Source organism: Anomalospiza imberbis, chromosome 8, assembly GCF_031753505.1.
Source record: "Anomalospiza imberbis isolate Cuckoo-Finch-1a 21T00152 chromosome 8, ASM3175350v1, whole genome shotgun sequence".
In the NCBI taxonomy this organism is placed as follows: Eukaryota; Metazoa; Chordata; class Aves; order Passeriformes; family Viduidae; genus Anomalospiza; species Anomalospiza imberbis.
Genome location: NC_089688.1, coordinates 4,854,713 through 4,868,208, shown reverse-complemented (window position 1 = coordinate 4,868,208; position 13,496 = coordinate 4,854,713). Strand labels below are relative to the sequence as shown.

At 44.0% G+C, this 13,496-nt stretch overlaps 1 long non-coding RNA gene across 2 annotated transcripts in view; it reads left to right on the top strand.

The window, feature by feature from the left end:
* Positions 1-469: 469 nt before the first annotated feature.
* The window catches only part of LOC137477818 (uncharacterized), a 35,675-nt gene continuing 22,648 nt past the window's right edge, over positions 470-13,496 (top strand). Inside the window, exons 1-4 of one of the 2 annotated variants that reach the window (XR_011001197.1) lie at positions 470-609; positions 1,002-1,157; positions 5,462-5,579; positions 5,701-5,822. This is a non-coding gene — a long non-coding RNA (uncharacterized lncRNA). Of the gene's footprint in view, positions 610-989; positions 1,158-5,461; positions 5,580-5,700; positions 5,823-13,496 lie in introns of both variants that reach the window. The other variant, XR_011001196.1, reaches the window with a different exon arrangement.

Here is a 13,496-nt window from a genome sequence, read left to right as displayed (position 1 = left end):
GACAGGGCTCAGAGAACAGAGACAGGGAACAGGGGCAGGGCTCAGGGAACTGGGACAGGGCTCAGAGAACAGAGCTAGGTAACAGGGACAGGGCTCGGGGAACAGGGACAGGGCTCAGGGAACAGCCTTGCAGGGGCAGCTGAGCAGCACAGCAGGCCTGGCTCAGCCAGTGCCATCCCCTCTGTGCCCAACTTCGGAACCCAAACTGGAGAGAAATTGGGGCACACTGAGAGTAAAAGGCCAGTCAAGCCATGAACAGCAGCCCAGTTTTCTGGTGTGAACTGCAAACAGTGTTAGCAGAAGGCAGTGGAAGAAAAGGAGTCAGAAAGCCATAATGTGTGACAGAAAACCATACCCATGACTGTCTTTTATTCAGGTGTTATGTCTGCCTGTAAACAATGGATTGCAGATTTCTTTGTACAGAAAATTACCTTTTCTGCTTGAATAACTTGGGAAAGATAATGCTCTCTGCTGCCCTTCATCTGTGTAGTTCTTACTTGTTGGAAGAGCTGGACCAGACTGGAAGCATTTTCTCAGGAAGCTGTCAGGAGGCTAAAACTGGGCTTAATCAGGGAAAGGGAGCACTGTAAATTACATTCATTGATGAAGGTATTGCACAAAATAATATTCACCCTGATTCTTCATTCAAAACTGTCAAAGCTTCTTTTGGTGTTTTGAATCTCTGAAATGGTTTTTATTCTTCTAATCTAGAAATGATAACACTGCAATTTAAAAGAGGACTGCAACTTTCCTGTACATCAAAAGACAAACCTTTGAAGAATTCTTGTATCTCTAATGTGTATCAAGAGATAAATGCTGATCACTTTTATAAATGTCAAAATACATTCATTTGAGTCATTGTCAAATTCTAGTTTCAGTCTTAAAAGAATTTCTGAAGGAATTATTCCAATTATTTCTTGATCACAGAAAAAATATATTTTTTAAAGATGTTTTATCAAACAGCAGTCTTTTAAAATTTTTTAAAAAAGGTTTCTGTGCAGATGCTGAGTGTAGCAAATTACAATGGATGAGGGACTGATTCCTGAATCAGGAGCTGGGTTAGCTCTGTGCTGTGTCGGGGAAGAAGCCTCTGGAGCAAACTATCCCTGTCCATGCTGCACTGAATTCCACCCTGGCTCTCCGCTGGTGGTTCCAAGGTAACAATAATTATTATTTTAAGAGTTTCAGCTCAGTGTCTGTAACACTGCAAGGTACATGTTGGAGTTTTCAGAGTGGTCTTACAGCACAGTGCCAAGGGCTCTCTCTGCCTGTGCTGTGGTTCTGCAGAACTGGAGAACTGTGCAGGGCAGGAGGAGTTCAAACTCCCTCATTCCTGCCCATACCATCCTTTGAGAGTGACCTGTAACTAAACTGAAACCTTGATTAGCCCAGGAATTGTGGAGAGGTTACAGAATCACAGAACAGCTGGGGTTGGAAGGGACCTCTGGAGATTGTTCAGTTCAAACCCCCTGTCACGTCAGGGTCACCTGGAGCAGGTGGAATGTGTCCAGGAGGGTTTGGGTTGTCTCCACAGAGGGACACTCCAGAACCTCCCTGGGCAGCTGCTGTGGGGCTCTGCCACCCTCAACATAAGGAAGTTTTGCCTCATGCTGAAATGGAACTTGCTGGTTTTAGTTTATGGACATGGCTCCTTGTGCTGTCTCTGGGCACCACTGAACAGAGTCTGGGATCATCCTCTTGGGGTCCAAATGACAGGTTGTTAAAATAGCCTCTAGCAGGGACAGGGACAGTGACCTGCTGGCTCTGGACAGGAGCCCAGGGGTGCCCAGGGGGGCACGAGGCCAATGGCCCCTGGGCTGTGCCAGCCATGGGGTGGCCACAGCCCCAGGGCAGGGCCTGGCCCCTGGGCTGGCCCTGCCGAGGGACCCCGAGGGCTGTGTCCAGTCCTGGGCCCTCCCGGCCAGAGAGCCCTGGAGGGGCTGGAGCGTGGCCAGGGAAGGGAACGGAGCTGGGGAAGGGGCTGGAGCCCCAGGAGCGGCTGAGGGAGCTGGGAAGGGGCTGAGCCTGGAGAAAAGGAGGCTCAGGGGGACCTTGTGGCTCTGCACAACTCCTGACAGGAGGGGACAGCCAGGGGGGGTCGGGCTCTGCTGCCAGGGAACAGGGACAGGACAGGGGGAAACGGCCTCAAGCTGTGCCAGGGGAGGCTCAGGGTGGATATTAGGAAATATTCCCAAATGAATAGCCAGGTGAGAGTCCCCATCCCTGGAATTATTCAATATATGTGTGGATGTGGCATCTGGGGACATTTTTAATGATGAACATGACAGTGGTACTTGGTTGATGGTTGGAGTGTAGGATCCTAGAGGCGTTTTCCAGCCCTAAAGATTCTGTAATTACATAAATCAGTGGAAGGTGGAGGGCTGTGGTGTTGTGCTCAAATCTGGAGTGGTAGAGATGTATCCACTACCACTGAGAAAACAAAAGCTTTCCAGAAAGAGTTCCTTCAGACAGAATCTGTGAGACGGCCTGCTGATGGCACTGGACAAGTAGCTTTAATGTCATTGTCCCCCTGACCTTGGTGGGACATCTGTGTTTGGAGAGTGCTGTCAGGTTTGAGAGGCTCAGCCCTGCCAGGGTGAAGCTCTGTGGCTTCTCACAGCTCTCACACACAGAGGCAAGTTGAGTTTAGTGGGTGTGCTGACTTTGAAACAAAAGCATAGGTGTCTGCACATCCCTTTTGGCATGTGGCAGCGCTGAAAACAAATCCAGAGGCATTTTTCAACAGTTTGGCCCATAAACTTTTCAGTTTGTGCAAACCACAGGGGATGGTGAGACAGTCTAGACTAATTTTAAAGACTTGGCATATGAGATTCAGCTTGCATAAATTTGACGGTAACGTGTGCTTGCAACAACAATACAAACCTCTCATGCTGCTGAGCTTTAAACTTTCCCCTTTCTCTGAGAAAAAGAAATTCTTGTTGTCACTGGTAAGCCAGCAAAGTGAAAATCTCTCCAGAACACATCAACAGTAGGAAAAAGCAAAAATTACATCTTCAACTCATTAGGGAATGGAAAGCAATGCAGAGAAAGTGAAGATTTTATTGTCAGTGACAGTCATGAGCCTTTGTTTGGAACGTGAATTCCACACAAAAAAAATATACAGAAATAATTCTGCAAAGATGCAGAGGACAGCAAGGCTAATGCTATATTTTTGGTGCACTCCTTTGCAAGATCTTTCTTAAATGGGAAGAAACAAAGAAAAAAAATCAGCCTGGATTACAGGAATCTGTCATAATTCAGTGTAATTGATGGCAGGCAAAGAAAGTGAAATGGAGTATTTCATTAGAGCACACACAGCCAACTCATGAAGCTGGAAGCCAGTCAGGGTGAGAGCTGAACATTACAGCTGAGCGTTGTTGCTGGTTTTTGGCAAAGGCTGGTGGGGTTTTTGTGCCCAGCAATAATAGGCACAGTCATGTCTGTATAGAGGGGATCAAATTGAACACAGCTGAATGCAGGATGGAGTAGAATGAATTGAAGATAAGATGCTTGCCACAAGTATCAGCAAATAAGTTTCCTCTACAGAAAGAAGGAAAAAAACCCCACAAATTGTTGCTACCACTGAATTATTCCAACAGCTCCCCACTTTTATCCTGTTGTCACTTTTTCTACGTCTCTATCCCCTCCAAAAAGGAGTTTGTTTCTCAGAGATCCTCCACCTGAGTCATGTGGTTCCAAGTGTTTTGTCCTGTCAAGAATGCAGTTATTCTTTGAGCTGTGAGGAAACAATGACTGGGACAGTGTCATATTCATGGGGCTGATTTATTTTGTTTAGCACTACAAATATCTAAGGGCAAAAAGCAAAAATCATTCTTCTGAATGTGTTTATGGAGGATGAGCTTTTGCTCCTGTAGGATTTATGTGCTAGTTGGACTTTACTGTTTTCTTAATTGGAGCAGATTGGCTTTTGTACCTTCCTGAGGAACATTTTTTTAAGTTCATGTGGGGAGATGATTTTCCCTACTTCAGCTTTCTTCCTATTTCCATAGCAGCTGGGAATAAAGAGCAGTGAATTCCCTAGCAAACTTCACACTGACTCTGCATCACACATCAGCAGTAAACCCAAACACAGAGGTGAACCCAGCCTCTCTCCCCAAATTCCCAGGTGCTAACAGAGTAAAATATCCCACTGAACAAAGGCTGGTGAGCCACCACTGGCACTGATGGGTGATCAAGGGCAAAGAGGAATGTTTGTACTGGAGAAAACTGGACACTGTGCAGCTTAATTATGGCAGAATTGGAGTTCTTCTTTTGCAGTAATGAATTGTCATACAAATACTGAAAGTCATCTCCTCATGTTGTGATTTCTCCTAAATTACTCCCACTAAAACCATGGCAGAAGGAAACTTCCATAAAAACTTGCTGTTTGACCCCTAGGTCTCTGCATCCTGCCCTGAGCAACTTTAATTCACTAAAAGAAATCAAACATAGCAAAATATATAAATAAATAATACTGTTGTATTTGCATGATAGCATTGATGCATCATTAAGCGGGGATATTTGGGGAATATCCCCAATAAGCAGGGAATTACATAGTCCATGAGGTTGGGAAGGACAAATCCAGCTCCCCCTGCACTGCCAAGGCCCCTCTAAGCCGGGTACCCAAGTGCCACCTGTACAAGTCTTTAAAATCCCCCCAGAGACAGTGGCTCCTCCACTGCAGCCTGTTCCAGTGCTGGACAAACCTCTGGGGAAGGAATTTATCTTAATAGCCAAGAGGAGTAACCATAGGATATAACAGAAGGATGTGGGGAAAAAAAGCCAAAGGATTCTGTGGACCTTTTTTCTAGATAACGTTGTGGATTAATAACTATCCTAAATTGTCCTTAAATTTGGGACTACAAAACTGAATGTGCGGAGAATAATCATTTCAAGGAGAGCAATGGGAAGGAAGTAGAATTCAACTGATCTTGTGGCTGCACATGGAAACATGGAAAATAACATGAAACAAAATGAAGCCGTTTAGTTTTCAGTACCACCCATTTAAATATTTCCATATTTCCTTGGAGTTTAAATTTTACTGAGTCATAATTACTGAGTAAATGCATATTTAAAATCAATTCAGTTCAGGGCAAGCTCTGCCTAACTTTTTAAGCTTGAGATAAAGTGAGCGTCTGAGTGCTTACTGCGATGCAAAGAAATTCATCATTTTGTTTGACTAAATGTCAATTCTTTTTATAGGATTGTAATGGTTTTAAATTGAAGTCACAAAATTACAAGCGAGTGATTAAAAGATTTGCTGTCATCAGACCAAAATTTAGAGAAAGACTTTAAACTGAGGGATATATTTTCAGGTCAATGAACAGGGTAATGGTTGAACACTTTTCCATTCAAGTACAATTAGCATTTATGAATTATTAATTCAATCAATCCATTTGTTGCACATTAATTTGAAGAACTATGTGGAAACACATGTAATTCCTACTTCACATGATGTGAGGTCCACTGAGAAGTGGGCACTTGTCTAGGAAGATACTTCAGAAAGGAATGAAGCCCATGGAAAATTCTCTAGTTCAACTCCAAAATCAGAGAAATGGAGGAGCTGTAGGAGGAGCGTGGTGAGTGCATTCCCATCAAATAACACTAAGTCTTTCTTTACCCCCTATTTCCCCTCCAGCAGAGCAATTCTGGCCTCGGGCCTCGTAGCTTGTGTGATTTCTCCGTATTCTCATGGCCCAGGCCATTGAAAGAGGAATGAGGCAGCACCAAAATGGGGTGATGGCAGCAACCACTGAACATTCACAAGCTCTGGGTGTCCTTCAGAGAGTTGGAGCAGAGTTTTTTCATACAGAAATATCCAGGTAGCTATTTTCATTTTTTGATCTTTTATTTGGAATAGAGACTCAGTGTCTCATTTGCTTTGGTAGAAAATGGTTTGGTGTCCTCTGTGTCGCTCCAGGAAGTAGGAAACATCCCTGCACTCCTGTGGCCAAAAGGGAAGAGGGAATGGGCCCCATGAGTCCAGGTGCTGCAAGAGAGGGAGGGAGGGAGCTCTGTGTGTTGGACCAGGCACATCAGCATCTTCTCTAGGCTGAGATCAAGGATTCTTCCTCCTGCACCAAGCTGTCAGCCTGTTTCTATGGTGATCTCCAAGACACTCATGGATTTGCTGTGGTTATGTAACACATTCCAAAAAGCCTCAACATAACCACCGGGCTCTTTGTCAGTGGTTTGGGGCATAGCCTGGGCATTAGGGCAGACAATGGGCTTCATCTGCTTATGTGTGAGCGTATGTTTGAACAGAAGCAGAGGAGGGCCACAAGTCTGAGGTCAGCTTCCCCCTCATCTGGTCACTGTTGCCTCTGGGCTGACGTGTCCTGCTGAAGGCTTTGCTGCAAATCTGCTGGAGATATTTGAGATAGCACCAGTCATGCACATTTGCTCTCATGGATGTGAGCCACCAAGTGCATGATCCTCGTGCACTCCACTTCACCTGGCTCTCTGATTCCCTTTTTGCTTTCTGGATCCACAGAGCTGCCACCTAATCAAAGTGATTATACCTAGTGTTCTCCCCATGCCTTTGTCAAAGTATTCTTCCCATTCCCCTGCATTTCACTGTAGTTCAGGCTGTTTTTGGGGCAGGTCCTTTTTTTAACCCACGCTCTCCTTTCTGCGCCTCCCTCCCTGCACACACACACACCATCTGCCATTCCTGGGTTTATTTGGTTTCATGGAAATGTCATCTCTCGTTTAGAGCAGATGGATTCAGGTGGTTCCTGCTGGAGTTAAATGCCAGACAGAGGACTCATGCTGTGCAGCCATGGGGGTGTGGCAGTGTCCTGACACATGTCAGTCCATGCCACACACACCAGGGCTACCAAAAGGGACACTTTGCAAAGTCTCCTGTTGGCAACGAGCAGTGGCAGAGGAAAAGCTCAGAGAATTCAAACCATCAGTAGCTGGGTTTGTGATCTAAACTGCAGGCTAAATGCTTGGATGTTTGGCTGTCTTGGAGGTCCTTTGCCTCCAAAATGCTTGCTTGCCCAGGGAATCTGTATCAGAAATATTTCTAATATCTATTACATATATTTAAAAATAGATATTATTAAAATATGAATTAATCAGCGTTGTCATGGCACATACTTGCCACACTAAATGAGCAGTATGGCATATTACTGGGTTTAGCTCTAGTTAGAATATTCCACTGTGGATCTACTGCTATTGAGCTGTTGATGGGTAAATTTCCTAAATCCTTTGAAATGAAAATGAAGCAAGATCTGAGAGGAAATACAGATGGACAGACAGGGCATAGATTGTTTAGATGGCCAATAGCTGTACTAAATCCAGCTGCTCCTAGGTTCTTGCTTCCTCAGCAGATGCTGTATTCAGAGTAGGAATTTTCTTTCTGCTCCTTCTATCCCTGTGTGTGAGTGAAATGTGCTTTAGTGCCCTTCCACCAAAGCTCAAGGCCCCTGTTTCCAGCAGCACTGTGTGGCTGCCGTGATGTGCTGTCAAAATTTAACGTTTTTTAACTACCCAGTTTTGTACATTTAAAAGAAGAATCTTTTCCCTATTGCCCCATCCAACCTGGCCTTGGACACTTCCAGGGATCAGCCACAGCTTCTCTAGGCACCCTGTGCCAGGGCCTCCCCCCTTGTTCCCAGGGAACAATTTCTTCTTAATGTCCAATTTCAAACTTTCCCTCTTTCAGTTTAAAGCCAAAATACACTGTACCTCTGATCTAAAAAGGGTAATATATACAGGGCCAAAAAAAACCCTTTCACATTCCACATCACCTGCATTAAACACAGCCTTAAATTAACCTCCAGCCAGGGGAAGGAAGCTTTTCTAAAGGACTGCTCATCCCACATCAAAGTTGTTCTCTCTGTGTCAGGTGAGTTGAGCTGCCCTTCCCATCCAGCAGCGAGTAACTCTGCGTAGGTTTGGCTGCTTAATCTGTGGATGGCTGAAGGAAGGCTCTGCTCATGGAAAGGAAAGGAGAGAAATTCCTATGGATGTGAACCCTTAGGTGCCTCTTTCTGGGGAAGGACTGACCCACAGCAGGCACTGTTAAAAACAGGAAAGTCGCACTGGCACCACTGGGGTGTGGAAGGAGATGGGGAATATGTTGTGCAGGGGAGTTGTGGGAGCTCCAGGCTGCCAGCAGCTCCTCTGGGGTGAGGAAAGCCAGTGCCAGACAGGGTGGCAATGCAGATGAGCAGGGAGGTGTGAGAGGTTTCCCACCCCTCACATGCCAGGCAGGGATGGCTGCACCATATATGCTTTTCCCTGGACTCACCTGCTGGATTTGCTGCTGCATTTTTCCCCCACACCCCATACCCTCTGCTTTTTGTGCATGGAAAAAAACCCAGTTATCTACATTTTCTTGGTTTTCCCCCAGCTTGTTTGTCTTGCCAAAATGAGCACTGTTAGCAGAGGAAGATGATAATTTTCCATGGAAACCAGTGTAAAAGGAAGCAGATTTCAAAATAACCCCCCCACATCCACTTGAGGTGTCTTAGTGCCTGTTGTGTTCATTTTAGAGATGGGGACCCAGACACAGCATGACAAAAGACACGCTTGGTGTCATCAGGCATTGAGAGCAGGAAGCTGAGGGCTTGAATCTCTGCCTGTTGTCTTAGTCACACCTCCTTCTTAGTGTTTTTTGTAGGTTTTGATTGATTTTTTGAAACATTTGGCTTTTTTCCTTGCAGTATATGCTCCAGCCTGTTTTTCTATGTGAGTGATAAGCATTCACCCATGAAAAATAAAATTACTCATTGTTTCACAAGTAACTAATTCATGTATTGAAATGGGGGAATGGAGTAGGATTTAGGGAAATCAGGAATTTCCCTGTTTTACCATAAAGAAGAAAATGAGATTTGTCAAAACAGAGGCAATGTCTAGACTGGAAGATATGTCTGTGGTGTCCCCAAACTGGATGTGATTGTCCAGGATGGCAACAGCTCCAGGTATGAACATCTCACCTGATCAAAGAGCACAGCTGGACAGATTCCTTCATGTGAGTGCTGCTGTGTTGGTGCCAAAAGGGCTGTGCTCGTGTTCAGGCAGCAAAGAAATCACCATGGAATCATGGAATGGTTTAGGTTGGAAAGGATTACCTGGTTCCAACCCCCTGCCATGGGCAGGCACAACTTCCACTAGACCATGTTGATCAGAACTCCATCCAATCTGGCCTTGGATGCTCCTAAGGAAGTGATCCCTCTTCACTCTTGTACTGTGTTGGAAAATGAACCCACCCCATGCAGATCAGGCCTTATTTTGACTCAGAGACAGTTTTGGAACAGCTTTCCCCAAATCCTACTCACTGTAGCGCTGCAGTCAGTCATGTGGATGTTTTCAGCTTTTCTACTAATGACAACCAGGAAATAAATAGCCATTTCTTCCTACAAACCAATGCTGAACTTTACATTGGCCTAGGTAATTATTACTAGAATGATTTTTTTTTTTCACATGCCATGCTTTAACAGTGATGTAGAGGAAAAGAAAATGGGATTTAATTCGTGTGGAATCTTTGTTGCTACTCTGGAGGATAAAAGCAATGATGCCATACAACCAACACTGTAAACAATGTTCAAAGCTTGTTAATTGCTAAAAGGAAGCTCAAGAGTTTAATCATTTATTGAAGTTGTATTGTTTTTATAGCAGATACAATATTTCCTGCTACGGAACACACCGAAAATGCTCATTCTCACAACAGGCTCGTTCAGACACTGGTCTGTCTTTCAGTGTTGTTCCAATAGTGCTGAAATGTCACTGCTGACACAACCCTGTGTCACTAACCCTGTTCCTGACCACTGTTCCTGCCTTTTGTGGGATGGCATTGCCTACCCCTGTCGTGGGGATAAGGTCTGAGTGTGTGCAAGGACTGCTGGGGGAAGAAGCAGGCTTTGACAAATATTTTTTTCTCAAACAGGAAAAGAGATATTAAATAAATGAATGCTTGGTTTCAGCAATGCAGATTACATAAACCCAAAGGTAGTTGCATTCAAACACTTTAAAATAAATTCCTTTATGTTTTTGCTGGAGCCCTTAACTCTGAGGTCTGAGGTAACAGTTGCAGTCACTGGAGAAGAAATCCTTGAAAATGTGTGTCCTGAAATCTCGACTGACTAGACCCTGAGATGGTAGGTGTTTTCATTCTTATTGGTAAAAATCCCACTAATTGTCTGCTAAAAAGGAGTGCTTTTCATCTGGTAATTAGGAGTGGTCCAAGCTCCTCCCACTGAAGCCTTTTGACACTGCTGGGCTTCTAAGGGCTCTTGAACCTGGAAGAGTCTCTCTGCTTGAGCTATTCCCTCTGATTCTGGCTGCTCAGATTTTGATGGTGTTGGGGCTGGGTTACTCCTCAGGCCACTTTCTCTTTTTCCTCCATTACATTGATTCCTTTATTTTCTTTCTCCTTTATGACTGATTACTTTGTCGCCTGCTGTTGTCACAGAACAGCTTTTCCAGTGTCTGACTGAATCTTGTTATTGACCAAACACAAAAGAATATTTTTGATAATCTCATCTAATGTTTTTTTTTCAATCTTGTCTTTGTTGAAGGTACTGAGTACCAGTTCTGGGAGCTATGCAGAGCTCCTTCCTGCAGATTCCTATTTCCTGGCCAAGATCTCTGTCAGTGATGAGCGCTGATGACAGCTTCTCCTTCTACTTGACTCTCTCTTTGCAAAAAATTGATGCAAAGCTGAATGCTCTTGAATCTTGACTTCTCTTTCAGTTTGCTTGGAATCAGATGATAGATTGCAAGGAAATCATTAGGAAATGCCATATGTCATGGTAACACCAGCCTTTTTAGCTGAGCTAAAACTGAGGGGTAACAAGACACAATTCCAAATGTAAGGGAGATCCGTGTTGTTTCACTGGGAATGTGGTTCCTGCTGAAGCATGGCTGTCTGCAGTGTGGATACCATTCCCAGGAAGCTTCCTGGAGCTAACTACAGCTCAACTATGTGCTCACTGAGAGTTGTGACGAGGGTGATTTTTTATTGTTCAATATAACCCACCATCAATGTAATTTGGCTTTTTTCTGCAAGTCATTAGCACAATAAATTGCCTAATATTCCATTTTATGGTGGACTAGTTCATCCTTTGAGGGGAAAAAAAAGGCAATCACTGGTGTCAAATCCTAAATTAAAGTAAGCTTGGGAATGTGTTTGGCAAGATAATGCTGATGAAAGTGAGAATCTGAACTCCAACTAAACCAAAAATCATTAGCTGAGCTGCACATTTACAATAAATAAGCATAGTTCTTACAAGGAGCCTGGTTTCAATACCCAAGCAACAAACAGGTTTGGTTTTCAGGTTCAATACCATGGCCCCTTTGCACTTGTTGGACTGTTTTTCTCATAAGCCTTTTTCTTGTCAGCCTGCACAGACCTGATCTGAAAGGAGATTTGCACACAGACTCTGCTTTGCTGGGCATTCCCGTCATCTTTAGCAAATATCCTCACACCTGGTAAAAAGTGAGCAGCAGTGGTGAGGCTGAAACAATATTTGATCACCCTTACAATTGGCAGTGCATGCCTTTAATTAATAAGAAGCCTTTCCTCATCTGTTTATCTTCCACCTTAAAAGCTCAGCTGAGAAGCACAATCTAATGGAATACAAAATGACTCCATCACAGGCAGAGCTATCTCCTCAGCTGCTTTGCAGCATTTTCCCCTACATTTGCTTCCTATTTGAAAATGTAAGAGTACATTAGAAGTGGTTGAGATGTCTCATGAAAGAAATCATTGTGTGTAGAGCTATTAAAACTCGTAAATAGAAGTTTCTTCTAGAGTGCTCTATGTCCTTCAGGCCCTCTCAAAAAAGGGAATTAATGTGTCTGGAAAGGATGTTTTAGGCCTTCAGATGAATTCTTCTTCCTGGGAGACTGTTCAGGAATCCACACACTCTCTCCCAGAAAAGAAAAAAATAAGCCATATTGATAATAGAATAGTCTGGGTTGGAAGGGATCAGGAAGCTCAGCCCATTCCACCCCTTGCCATGGGCAGGGGCATCTTCCACTGTCCCAGGTTGCTCCAAGCCCTGTCCAGCCTGGTTTTGGATGCTTCCAGGGATGTGGAGCCCACCAGAGAAAACTGAGAATTGCTCTTCATCCATTTTTATTTTGAAAATATTCTCCAAATTTTGCTTTTCCCCTGAACTCCCAAGCAGTAACTTGGGTCATAACCCTCTCATTACTGCATCACCCACCCCAAACTCCCAGGAGCCCCAGGAGCCTCAGGTTCAGCTCACACCTCCATTTCAGGCAGAAAAAGGCATGCCCTTCCTGCGTGGCTCCTTTTGGAAAGATATCCAAAGACCAGGAAAATTACCTGGAAATTTGGTTATATCCAAAGACCTATGCTCAGGAAAATCACCTGTGTCTCACTGGCTGGGCCTCACACTGGAGAAAGAATCTCTGCACACAGACCTGCCTCAGGTGCTTTTAGCATTGTGTGCACCCCGAATCCAACCCTCTCCAGATGTCCACGAGCTCTAAAATAATCAACCTTTTATTTCTCTTACCTTCCTAGAGGAAGAAAAAGGTTTTTTGATTAATAACTTGCTTTTGAGTGAAACATCCTGGAAACATATTCCCTGCCTAGACAACAATCTCCTGTTTGAAATACAAAACAAAAGGCCTACTTTCATTGTAATACTCCCTTCCAATTTCCCCACAAAAAAACAGAAAAAAGGGTTTCCACGAGTATATAAACTTTTTTTTCAGTGTTACATCCAATATTTGGGGATTTGGGTGTGGAGGGGACGCTGTTTGCTTCAATTCCAACCTGATCGTTTAGTGGTTAAGTAAATGTAAGCACCTTTTAGGAACTCCCAGCTGAGGGCTAGTCTGCAACATCACTCCTCACCTCAATGCACTTAATGGCTCCTCCAGCTTTGCATTTTGGAGGAGAAAAGATCACTCTTCTCATCCATTTCCACTTAGTGAGTCACCCAACTGTCACACTGCTCTACATGGGATGAGGAGATGGGAAAGAAAAGCAAATGCAAAATATACCTGCAAGAGCTGTTTGTAAATGATGCTGCTCGAGATGACCTTCCCACAGAGAGAAGAAAAAGCGTACAAATAGTCATTAAAAAGCTTCATTAACAGAACCCTCCTTGCCTGCAATGCTTTTAGGGAGGTGTTCAGGTGGGTTCCTCTGAATCCCACTGCCTTTTGCCCTCACTTACCTGTTCCCTGAGGATAATTTTTCAAGGCATCTGCTCACCCAGCATGTCTGGCTCTGGGTCCTCCAGGTCTTCTCAGATTACCATTCCAGCTGGGAGGGCTTTGATTTTTCTGTGGTTTTGTCAATGAAGATGAAGACTTTCGGGACAGGATTTTGTTTAACATGACAATTTAACAGTGATGTCTTGTTTTACCTGCCTTAGTGGCTTTTTTTGTTCCTATATATCTTACAGTCACTCGAGGATTGTTGAAATATGAAATATTTCTTCAGCTGCTTTTGCAAACTCTTTACAATTACAAAATTTCATTTTTGTTGATTTTGTTTTCCTCAC